We start from the raw sequence: 10743 nt of genomic DNA, 5'->3' as shown, positions 1-10743 counted from the left end.
TACAACTCTTTGGCTAGAAAAATATTAATATAACTTTTATGAGTTACATCCATCACGTCATGCTGCTGAAAACCCACGAATCCCACCTATTCTTGAAAGCAACATTGGGTGCATTGCTTCTCCAGTCCGCGGGGGGCAACACTTGTAAAAAGATAACATTCTCTGTGCTACTTCCGCTGTTTATGCCATTAACAATGTCAAGTCAATACAGGACAATGTTGCCGATACTGAAATCAATACATTTTATTTGATATTTTTAAATCAATTGATTGTTTTTGTTATTTCAATTTATCGACATTAATTATTGTCACAATGAAACACCAGACTCGTGCTTATGATGTGACTACCCTTGGTATCAATGCCGATATTTGCCTCTACTCCCCGCAAAAGCTGTAATAATATCAGATAAGTTAAGCAACATCGAATCTCATGAGTTCTTTGCTTGTTTTGTGAGTAATATGACACTGTATACTTTCATTTCCATTTAAATTCTGTTGTCTGTCTCATTAAAAAGGAGGCAACATGTCGACGAGCGTCCTGCTTCACGGCATTCCTGCACAGCAGCTGCAGATTGCAAAGGAAGCACTTCTAGTTTACTCACTCCTGGAAGTTACTGGGCAAAAAGCAGACGCTAAAATCTCATGCTTGGGTGTAGGGCGCCTACCGGTGGTCAGTAGTAGTACTGCATAAACTGTACACACAATTTTATTGTGTATTTTATTGTCAGCTGCCATATAAATGCATATATAGCACTTATTCCGTATTGTACGAAATATATATTACACTAAATGTCTGTATTATAATTTACGACCATTAATGAAACGGTTGCAGTTCACTTCCTGAGTCCCTACAAAGACCGACACTCACTTCCGGTCCGACGTAAGGTAAGCTAATAACGTAACGAGTATTCTTTTTCGTAATGTGTCAAAGTTTAAATACATACAGCGATAAAAAGTTTCCAGAATTGTCTTACATTTACTATCAAATGTGGTTAAAATCATCGCGGTTACTAAAATGACCAAATTCGCAACTCTGTAGTGTTTTGTCCTATGTAAACTGCCGTATTTTTCACTACTCAGCCGTGTAAATGTACAACAACGCAAAGCAGTTCGTTTTTAATGAAAAGCGAACTTAGTTGTTAGGCTATTCCTTTTTTGCATTTTTGTTACATTATTTGATTAAACAAACCTCCACAGTCAACATGGAGTTTATTGAGGCCTTACGTCAGACGACGTTAATTCACGGCAGTGTATGCTAGCTAGCTACCTCATGAGGATAAGCGCCATAAAAGACGGATGGTGCGAGCTACCACTCCTTGAGAAGTGGACTTCAGAGAAGGACATAAGCTCAAGATAAAATGCAAGAGGGATTTCTATCTTGGTAATTGCACATGCACTTGTGTGGCTGTCATGCTTCGGTCGCGCCACTAGATGGTGCCATTACTCCAAAAATAGGAAAACCTGCACTCTTAGCTGTTGACATGTCTGCTTTACCTCACTCTCTCCCACGCTTTTATTCTCCCACAGTGGCACCCACCTCTTAAGACATCCCGTCTGCTTTGCTTCAACCCCACACACGTCCCTCCTCATCCTCATCGGCCCCCTTTTGATGTGTAAAGATGGCCCAGACCTCTGGGCTGGTCTGGACTTTGTCTTTTTTTTTAATGGCCCTTTTAGTGAAGTTTGTGTGCCGTTACTCATGTGTACGCACTCGTGTAAAGATGCTGCAGTGTTTTTGTACTGGTTGAACGCATATTTTAGTCACCGCGTTGTGTTCTCCTCCCTGCAGCATGAAAACACGAGCCATCTGGTCTCAGGGGGTGAAAGGTCAAATCTCAGGCTGGTAATGAGGATGGCGTTGCCAGGGGGATGTAGGAGGGGCAGTTTGTGTGTGTGTGTGTGTGAGGCCAATGGCGACGGGCCTGTCTGCTTCCTAAGTGAGCATTAAACATTAACGAGTGTGGACGCATGAGGAGATGTTAGATTAGTGGCAGTGCAATCCATTTATAAAGTGTCTTATAGCTGGAAAATCACAATGGTGAGCCTTTTAAGTTGAAGTAAATGGAGTTTCGCTCACTTCATTTCAAGGTCCATGGATATAATTCAGCATGTGTGTGGGTTACCATGGAGATGCGGGGAAAATGAGAGGAATAATGAAATTTGCACATCCTCGCTTGTGAAAGTAAGCCGGCAACCTTCGGGACTGACAAGGTTTTTACTTGTGACATTAAAGAAGCCACACACTCGGCGGTGACATCATCATCATGTTGTCACTCACCGCCCACGATCCGTGGGACATCCGCCATGCTCTCATGGGGACGGCGCAGACAGGACGTCTCTGGCGGGATTACGGGGTGTTTGCGCAGGGCGTCTCGCACGCCTCCTCGATTGAAAGAAAACAGCATCCGTCTCGGTCAGGCCTCCAGGCTGTTAAATAAACGTCAGTCAGCCAACCCGTGTGGAGCGGAGAGAGTGAGACCGCAGAAGGCCGCGGCTCAATCTCAACACAAACACACACTTATTGACCTTTTCCTGGTACAGTGTTGGAGATCAACATCTTCCTCTTCTCTCCTCATTGTTTCTTCTCTACGCTGTCCTGAGTGGTCACTTTCACTCAGCGCCTCCTTCTTGATGATAAAATGTCAACACACAGACCAGACAATACACCAGATTGGCTCCACGAGAATGAGAAGGAAAAAAGATTTTAACTTAGATAGATAGTTCCATAGATTCCTTTATTGTCATTGCACAATAACACAGCAGTGAAATTGTCGACGAAATGTCGTTGCCATATAATATCAGAAACAAACAAAGGTAAATAATAATAATAATAATAATGAAATGACAGCTTAAAGCTGTGTGCACACCGGACACAATTAACATGAATTTTGCCCCGCCCATACTGTTACCCTACCCTGTTACCCCGCCCTGTTTTGCTTTGGATTAGCAATGAAGCTAAAGGCTTATGACGCTGGGTACAAATAAATGCAGGAAATGATTTGGAATAAAACGGAAAATACACGTCAAGATAAAGCATCTCATCAAACATGTTGTTGAAGTTACAACAATGTGAGTACAATGCTAACTTGCTAATTGGGTCAAATTATTAAGTCATCAATGTTCATGTTAAAGATTAAATAACTGTTAATACTGTACATTTGAATCTGAAAAAAATTATTTCTCTACCAACTGTATGTGGTTTCTTGCATTTTTCTTATTTGCTGTTTTATTATTATTTTACTTATTTATTGCTGATTGATTGATTATTGTCTTTATTCTTAATTTGTTTATTTATTTATTTTTATCTTATTTTGTGTATAGAAAAATAAAAATTAAGATATTTGAGAACAATGGAATGTTTTATCAGATATTTTGGTGTGGAAAACCGGAACCAAAGTACTGAAAAAGTGTAGGGTATAGCAGAAGCAAAAGCATTGAAGACAGTTTTTTTTATTGATTTTTTTCCAGTTTTTAATAAATGCGTTTTTTTTTTTTTTTGAAAACCTGATGCGGCCCGGCTTCACCCAGAACCTAGCTCCGGTGGCCCCCAGGTAAATTGAGTTTGAGACCCCTGGCGTAAACAGTAAATTGCACAAATAATTTCAATCATTTTGAATATATAATTATAATAATTTAAAGTTTTGCGTGTGTGTGTGAGGGCTCACTCTGTTCATGCCGTTGTTCTACGGAAGGTGCTGTAACAGAGTGAACCCCATTCCTGCCTGTTTGGAGGCAGGAGAGGAGGGAAACGGACACGCTTGCACATGGCAATATAGTGAGGGCGGCAAAATTATGCATTTTTGTTTCTTTGTTAGCGTCCCAGGACGAGTGGCCATTTGCTGTGTGCTGGTTATTTTTGGTGATGTATTAAGTAACCAGAAGTGTTTTTAGGTACTCATGTTAGTTGTAACTTATGTTTAGAATAGGAAGTTGCATGTTATTGTGGAGACAAGTTTGCTGCTATTTATCAAGTCAATCAGCTGCTGTTGTGTTTACTTCATGGAACTCTGCTATCTTGGGTGAGTGGGTGTTTAGCGTGCAGCTTACAGCGTACAGTGTGGCAGGGAAAGCATACACGTGTGCATGCTGTGGTTGCCCTTTAGGCTTCTTCTAGTGACTTTCTTTCCATTTGTGTGCGTGTGTGTGTGTGAGAGCACGTGTGCGTGCACGCAAGATGGAGGCTAAGAGAGGCTCTGTTCAAGCTATCAAGGCAGACATGGTCACTCCTTTCTTTGTTAGTTCTCCCCTTACAGAGCTTTTCCTCCGGTTACCCCCCCCCTCCCTGGGGGACTCAGTGATGGATGGTTTGGAGTGCAGGGGCGAAGGTGGAAGAGTGTGTGAGCAACAACGCCGCCCAGCTTGTGCTATCCACGTGAAGCTTGTGTCAGCAAGTAAGCGGCCGCGGTGATGTTAATTACACGTCTGATTTCTTTCTGTTCAATCGTTTCCACTTTGGGAATCACGGACAAGGGAATAATCTGTTCCGAGTTGCAACAGTCACCATCAGAGTAGCCCAGAGGTCAAATGTAAAAAGACAATGGTTCGACAAACTTAAGTCACCAATTGTCACGCAAGTGTAAAAAGAAGTTAACCACCATAAAATCAACAAACCTTCTCTACCTTAACTTTTATAACTTGGACTGCTTTAGACGTGCTTGTTGTGTCCCGTCCTCCTTTTGGAACACATAAAAAAGACAACGCAATATGAGGTCAGTGTAAAAAGTGTAAAAAAAAGTTAGCCCCTGCCTAAATGCTAACCACAAGAAAACAGAAGTACATGCCCAAAGTTAACCCTTTGATGTTGCAGTGTAATAATAATGATACAAAAATACAAATGGAAACCAATACACAAAGAATAATAATTCATTCATTTTCTACCGCTTTTTCCTCACAAGGGTCGCGGGGGTGCTCAGCTGTCTTTGGGCGTGAGGCGGGGTACACCCTGGACTGGTGGCCAGCCAATCACAGTGCACATATAGACAAACAACCATTCACACTCACATATCTATGGACAATTTGAATCAACCAATTAACCTAGCATGTTTTTGGAATGTTGGGAGGAAACCGGAGTACCCGGAGAAAATCCATGCATGCACAGGGAGAACATGCAAACTGGGTGGGTGGGAGGGTGGAATTGAACCCTGGAGAGCTAGGAGAGCTGTGAGGTCTGCGCGCTAACCACTCGACCGCATTGACCCGTATTGATGACATAAGGATATCTGCTATCTCATCAATAATCATTCATTTCATGTTTACAGTATGCCGAGGGCCACGCCCTCTATACCTACAAAGCTCCTCCATCTTTGATACACTGCATGCCTTAACTTAACTTAACTTAACTCCCGCCATTTGTTTACAGCCTGTGGGTTCATGTCAGCGTCAGTCACGGCGGAAATAAAGAAGCTGATATATTACACTTCAATTAGCCGCCATCCATGGCGTCCTGTTTCAGGCAGTGTGAAAAAGGATCCACGGGTTTCTAATGACGATTCGATACCGCGTGCATGTTAAGGAGGTCATGCCGGCAGACGAGGGGGCGTACGCTACGGAATAAAACACCTTTAATATTCCAATACCGTCGCCGAGCGTGCTTTTGTGATGTTTGCTTGTAGGGAGGCGGGTCCTTTGTGCCACCTCCTCTCCATGTTTTCAAGCTTGTTCTTCCGCTGCGCCTCACATCCTGCGTGTGATCAAACAAGGCGGCGTATATGTCAAACCCCAAACGCGCCGACGCTTCTCTGTGATGCCAAGCAGTTGGGAACACGCCAGCGTGTTGTTTTTCCCTCCTGCGCTTATCTCGTATCCAAGCCAGGATGTGCGCACGCCACTTTAGTATCGGGACGCTTAGCCACGCCTACAGGAAGTATGGAATTCCTTTGCAGCTACAGTACATCGGCTTCTGCGACAGATTCTTGGCCATTGCGAGGTCAGAGGTCACTGGTGTTGGACCTGAGAGCTAAGGACATAAGTATTGGGACGCCTGGAGGAAGAGAAAATGGACGTTGCAGCACCGTCCGATCTCTGGGGAGTTTCCTACAAGGTTTACTCTTGTCAAAAAAAAATAACATTTTTGAGGTCAGAGGTCAAAGACAAAATATTGGGACAGTTCCAAGAAGAGAAAATAGTCATGGAGTTTGCAGCCCGAGCAACTTCCACCTTCTAGGACGACATTGTACAAGATTCTTATGGCCATGTGTGAGGTCACCGTGTTGTTCCATCGGCAGGAAGTGAAAGTGTGAGAATATAGTTGCCAGGACGACATGGGATAGTTGTCTATATGTAGGTCAGAGGCCACTGGTGTCGCATGCATTTGTCCCAAACGTCATGCCGGGATGAAGAATCAAACACGAAAGGGTCTAGTCACCTTTTTGCGTCATAAGATTGTAGCACAGCTGGGTGTCTCGAGGTGGAAAACTCCTTTGCTTTTGTTTTGTAAGAACCCCCCAGCCATGCCCCCCTTTCCCACTGCGTCCATCTGCTCAGTGGCGCACACACACACACACACCTTACTGTTTAAAATAGAATGATTTTGTCAGGCTAGACGAGTCCCCAAAATGTCACCTGAACGTTCCTATTATGAAAGGAAACACACACTCCCCAGGGCCGGCTAGTCCGTGGACGCCATGTTTAATTGGGCCGATTAGGCAGCCGTTTTGTGTCTTGTGATATTGTTTCATGAAGATTAAAGCAGTGGGAATATTCCCCCTCCATTGTGATGTTACCACGGCGATAAGAGCGCAACCTTTGCCCTCTGGGCCTGCCCTTTGCTCGTCTCCAGGAGGGATGGGTGTTCTCCATCACTCAGAGATCCTCCAATGAAAACGCGTGCTTTCTTCCATTAGCGCGCTCGCGCACAATACAAAAAAAGGCAAATATTTGATGAATTGACAGCTGCTTTAATGCGTCAGGCCGCCGCCTGGCAGCAGAGGGAAACTTCCTTTGTCGAACCGCATTCTTATTTCCTTCTAACGTATTGCTCCCCCCGTCTTTGCCGTCTGGTGCTCTGCAAGAGAAAACAAGACAGGAAAGTGTGTACGTTCACCTTTGATTAATATGACTGCATAGGATAGAAACGATTGCAAAAAAAACAGTAAAATTGCTTTTTATGAGTCAAATATTGAGCCAACAATAAGACACGACAAGCCGCTCAGGAATTAAATCATTTGAAGTGATTCAAAAAGGCAGAAACCTCTTATAACTCTCCATCTAAATTAATTTAAATAAATTATAAATAAATAGAATATGTTTACTTTCAAACAAAAAATAACAACTTTAATGTATGAGCTATATTTTTCTTTTCAAAACGTTGTTTCTTGTCGTGGTGATTGTGTGTCGTGTGACTTGTCAAAGAGGAAAGCGTTATTTCATTCCTGTTTGTTTATTTGTGCGCCTACAAGATAAACAACCACGCTCTTTCTCGCTTGTTTATTTTCCACTCACGGAGAAGGAGCCTACGTGTGCACACAATAAAGCACACACATGCACAGAGTGTGTGTGTATAATAAGTGTGAAAAATCTCATTAATGCAGTGTGGCTGCTGAGCCGCGGCTGCTGCTAAGTCCCCTTGTATTGTCACTCTCCTCCAGGGCCCCTGAGCACTAGCTAGCTAACTAGCATCATCGCCATGGAGACCCCGCCAGCAATGCCTCCCCACTCATCCTCAGCACTCCCCACCCTTACACACACACACACACACACACACACACACCTTGCAACCTCTTCCTCCCATCCTCCCTCCCTCCCACCTGCCTCCTCGCGCTCTCTTTTTGTCCGCTGACAAAGCTTGACAAACCGCATGTGACTTGCAGGGCTTAGCACGGGGGAATCGTCACTGATTCACACACAGTTCAAACTCTCACGGAGGAAAAAAAGCAGCCATATTGATTTTTAATGATGGCAGCCAGTCAGAGGACCCTCGGTGCCTGCCGAGACGGAAACAAGGAAGTCAGCGGGAATTGTCTAACATGCAGGATACCCGTTATTTATTTTTTCGCAGTACAAAAATAATTGAATGCCTTTTTATTCTGTATTTTTTTTGTAAGACTTAAAATGAATGACAGATACAGGATTGTCTCCTTGTCACATTTTTGCCACAAAAAGTTGCTGGTAAGGTATGATGATGGTAAGGCACATGTGCCAATGGAGGGCCGAGACCCTGCAGGTTTCCTCTCCAAGTGGTTTCTCCAGCTGGTGATTTAATTGACGAGCTCCTTCCCTGAAAATGAAGGAGGTGCTGACCATTAAAATCACCCGTTTTAGTGACCGGCTGGAAAGAAAACCTGTAGTGTCGCAGCCCTCCATGGCATGAGTTGGCACCCATGTGGTAAGGGGTTATCTTACCAACCAGGATGAGTGAATTTCAAAGTAGGATTTTTGTGGTCGTAACAAAGAAAACCAGTGTACGACTTTAATGTCCTGTAGACATTTCACCTTTACGGTCCTATTATTCTTTGTTTACATCACATCTCACTGGCTACAGGTACATAATGGACGGCCACGCTAGCATAGCAAGCCAGCGAGTTAACTAGTTAGCCTCGCCAATTGATTTAATCCAACTAAAGGAGGAAACTTACCACTTCCACATTGAATGAGAGGATAACCTTTTCTGTATTGACTTTGGATTTATTTGTATCAATAATAATTGGATAATATTTTAACAATCTTCCCAACTAATGTAACCAACTTTCTAAGAATGTACACTGCATTTCTCTTGCAATAATTGCTTCACTCAAAACGCATCACAAAAGTATTTCCCGAGCGAGACTTGAGGAGTGAACAATGGACATTCACACGGCCAAAACCACGCAGACATTTTTACAACGGCTGTCTTGCGTCTCGCATGATTGTCCTTAATTTGACGTGAAATCACAACAGCAGCAAACGACCTACACGCGAGTGATCTCCATCCACCACCATCCACTTTTTTTTTTTCATGGAAAACCGAATTGGCAGGCTCACACGTGGCCCGAATCCAAGCCTGCCGCTGCTAAACACATAGCTGGCTCCACATATGGAGGTGATTTGATAGATCAAAGTGCCGCTCCAGCTAATTAATCTACATCAACGTTAATTAATCAACTTAACCTCAGGCGTTGCAGACCACCCTCCGTACCTTGTGCAGTAAATCAGGCCTGCTTTTCATTTTATATGCAATTAAACGCTTAAGAGAAAAGGTGAGTGGGAAAAGGATTAATTTAAGATAAAGCTAAATTAGGCAAACGGCAGAGAATCAGGCACATTTGTGTGTTTAAGGCAAACACCGGGCGAGAGAGCGAGCTGAGCGCTGCGAGGAGGAAGGGAAAAACACTCTCCCTAAATAGAAAATAGAGAGAGAAAGGAGGGAGAAAATGATTAACCTCTGAGACATTCGCCTAATTAAGTCTGTCCGCCGCTTAAATGCAGCCGGCAACCTTGAAATGCTCGCCGGTCAGGTGAACTCATGTAAAATGTATGTCGTCATATATTACAAGAGCCGCTGCTTAATATAGTGACACGTGTAATCTTTATTCAACTCGTAGCCTCTGGCCATGCGCTGGGCTTGGCGGCAGACGCTGAGGAAGAGTTAGCCGTACAGATCATGTACAGCTGGCAGGGCTTATTTACACAGGTGGGAAGCTTTTAAGTACATGTTTGCGTATCGTTACAATTGTTTATGTTGTATTAATAAGAGATTTGTCCTCTACTGCCATAACATTGACTTAAAGTGTACATACACTAACCATCAACAGCACAGAACACCTGAATTTATTGCAGCAAGCATCACAAACGGCAAGGTATCGTGGTGGCTCGCACCATTTTTACTTTTTTTGGGGGGGGCGGGGGGGGTAGTACACACACGTACTCAATAGACCTTTCTGAAATTTCACAATATAAAATGTTTTTTTTTTATGGGTAGAAATAATACAACGGGTCAATGAGGCTTGTCGATCATCATTTTAATAAAGATTGGCTAGACAGTAATCCCTCTTCAGAATATTTTTGTAGTTAGAGCATAGAAAACTTGTTTATGATCACCTAAATATATTTTGTAGCATTATTAGAGCCCTCTAATAATAATAATAATAATACATTTTATTTAAAAGCGCCTTTCAGGACACCCAAGGTCGCTGTACAGGAGATAAAAACACCAATATAAAATACAAGATAAAAGACAACAAACAATAAATTACATGAAATAACACCACTATATCACTTTTACATGCCTATTACCCAATATAGGAGACATAATAATATGTCTGTCCACCAGGCTGAAGCTGACATCAATGCAGCGCTGGGATGAATTTAAAATAGCTGTTCTTTTTTATTTTGGTACTTGCCTTGTCTATTTCTTACCTAGCTTTGGGGTGTTAAGTTGCTGTGTGATGATTTTAGTGTTTTTTTTCAAATAAGATGACACCGTGGTTACTCTGTTATAGAACCAACACGCCCAGTTTGCTTTGATTGATTGTGTCGATAATAATGTATTCATTGATTATCATGACAGGCCTAACAACACACAAATGTAAGCACATTTTGAGGGCATCACACCGCTTGCTTTGGTTGTATTTTCTTATCCAGAGCCAGAATTCCATGGCCACGCGGTGTAGGCTGTCGCTCTCCATCCTTAGCCCAATCTGTCAATCACAGACCCTTAAGTACTTCTAATCAAGCCTCAAAATGGCTGTTGAGTGCTTCAGTTAAGCTCGTCGCTCCATTTCCTTCCATGGAGTGACGTCTTTCACACCTGCTCTCGACCGACTGTTGG

The 10743-nt window shown here is 43.0% G+C and overlaps 1 long non-coding RNA gene across 1 annotated transcript in view; it reads left to right on the top strand.

The window, feature by feature from the left end:
* Positions 1-799: 799 nt before the first annotated feature.
* The window catches only part of LOC144899542 (uncharacterized), a 57429-nt gene continuing 47485 nt past the window's right edge, over positions 800-10743 (top strand). Inside the window, exons 1-2 of the long non-coding RNA XR_013627727.1 lie at positions 800-884; positions 4253-4390. This is a non-coding gene — a long non-coding RNA (uncharacterized LOC144899542). The remainder of the gene's footprint in view (positions 885-4252; positions 4391-10743) is intronic.

Source organism: Doryrhamphus excisus, linkage group LG7 (assembly GCF_037039965.1).
Source record: "Doryrhamphus excisus strain RoL-2023G ecotype Guam linkage group LG7, RoL_Dexc_Guam_v1.1, whole genome shotgun sequence".
NCBI classification, from domain to species: domain Eukaryota; kingdom Metazoa; phylum Chordata; class Actinopteri; order Syngnathiformes; family Syngnathidae; genus Doryrhamphus; species Doryrhamphus excisus.
Note: the sequence above shows the minus strand (reverse complement) of the source record. Positions and strands in the feature narration are given on the sequence as shown.